At 36.6% G+C, this 1,992-nt stretch overlaps 1 protein-coding gene and 1 non-coding gene across 2 annotated transcripts in view; one reads left to right on the top strand and one right to left on the bottom strand.

The window, feature by feature from the left end:
• Positions 1-1,992, top strand: part of LOC102677150 (mannosyl-oligosaccharide alpha-1,2-mannosidase IA-like) — a 191,985-nt gene that overhangs the window by 166,105 nt on the left and 23,888 nt on the right. The window lies entirely within an intron of this gene.
• On the bottom strand, positions 479-551 carry Trnar-acg. Its single transcript has one exon. It is a non-coding gene; the product is annotated as a tRNA-Arg (tRNA).

The following is a 1,992-nucleotide window of genomic DNA, read 5'->3' as shown; positions in this document are numbered from 1 at the left end:
TCAGTAGGTTAGAGCGTCGTGCTAATAACGCGAAGGTCGTGGGTTCGATCCCCCCATGGGCCAAGTTTTTTTTTTAACGTCGAATAATGATTCCTATACATTAAGAAAACATATCTCGATTCCTTTTTTTAAAAAACACCAATTATTCTTCGCTTCCTTTTTGCGTCAAAATTCGATAAGAAACTTTGAAGAAGTATATCCAAGCATTCGTCAACAGAAATCTAACTAATTCCAATCTAATTTCTCTTCTGCACGAAGAAATCAATACTCTTTTCTTTATAAAAAAAAACATTCCAATAAATACATAATGTATCCAATTAATACAATTTAAATTTTTCTATCAAACGACAAATATAAATTCATCATCGTCTTGAAAGAATCTACAATAGTTTTGATTCTAGGAAACTAGAAAAAAAGAATCTATACAAAATTTAGGAAAAATTTTCGAAAGAAAGATTGGAAAAATAAAAGAAAACGTCGATCCTGCCAGGATTCGAACCTGGAATCTTCTGATCCGTAGTCAGACGCGTTATCCGTTGCGCCACAGGACCTTGCGATTCAGAGATTTACAGTTTCTGGTTCTGGCCAATTCCCTTGCGAATATTTTTCCTTCGGTTAAATATACGAAATATTCTTTTCCAAGTTTAACCCCGTTTAAACCTGTGAATCATAAATACAAACCCGACAGAATAAAATAAACTTTTCATCGTGGAGAAAATTTAACGACAATCGTTAAAGCTTTACTACGAACGTAATACTCCATACGAAACGATATTTCGCAAGTTTTGAATATTGCTATATTGTTTCCAGTTTCGTGATTTGAACTTTCATCTGCTGTCGTTTCGTTTCATTGCTCAAATTAAAAATTCGCAAATTGTATCACGGAAGATGAATAGAAACGAAATTCTGTTTGGACAATTTTTTGTTCCAATGTCGGTTTGCATATTTTGCAAATTAATATCATTATGCAGTGGTAACGTTGTAAATAAAAACGAAAAAAAGAAAGTGTTATAAATGATAGAGGATGAATGATTTTACGAATACTTTTAATACACCTCATTATTCACCATAATATTAATATCATTCGAATTAAAATATATATATATATATATAGCTTCTCTAGAAATTACACAACTTGTTCGATCACCACGCCCATGCCAATCAAATTCAACCAATAATTAAACACGCCAATAAATTAACGACTAATAACGCGACAATTAACGTCAACCATTGTTAGCATCCCCGCATTGTTATCTCAAAGATCAAATTCTATACGGCGCTCTACAAATCTCTCTCCGCATACGTGCATACACTCTGTCTCGAATCACCCTCTTTATTCCCGCGTGCACGTTATGTCAAAAGCATTGTGTGTCTCGTTAACCACGCTAATGATCATTAATCCACGCCCACGATAAATTCTCGCAAGGGAAGAAGTGTGAAAAAACAAGATGGAGAGATTTAAGAAATTTTGTAACCTCCTCTTCCCTTCTCGACTAATAAAATATTTTCTCCCTTAAGCATATGGAATTTTCTCCATCCACAAACTTTCTCTTCCCTTTGGTCGGAAGGACCATTCGATTTCTCGATTATTTGTGAATCTGATCTTCAAAATCTCGACGATATTTTACAGAGTGTACAATTTTATGAGTGTCAAGGAAATTGAAAAGAGAGACAGAGGGCTCCGCTCGAAAACATTTTAAATATTCTGGAGAAAGAAAAACTGATTCCATAAAAGCGAATAGGAAGTCTGTGGTCGAGAAAGGGTTAACAAGGCCCGGTTCATCGATCTCGAATCTCGATGCGCCCTCCATCGTCACGAGTTTCTCGTTCTCGCGCGAGCCTCTCCTCGCAGACGCCGGTTTTAAGATCCGACACGACACGAATAACACGTTCAACACGTGACCGGTCGCGGCTTCATCGTTCACCATGTCCTCGTCCGACACGACGAGCCTTGTTTTTACAGAAGCTTGGCGTCGAACGTGTCGCCTTTCT

Source organism: Apis dorsata, unplaced genomic scaffold (assembly GCF_000469605.1).
Source record: "Apis dorsata unplaced genomic scaffold, Apis dorsata 1.3 scaffold_104, whole genome shotgun sequence".
Lineage (NCBI taxonomy): Eukaryota > Metazoa > Arthropoda > Insecta > Hymenoptera > Apidae > Apis > Apis dorsata.
The sequence above is the reverse complement of the archived record's forward strand: the minus strand, read 5'-3'. Positions and strand labels throughout refer to the sequence as shown.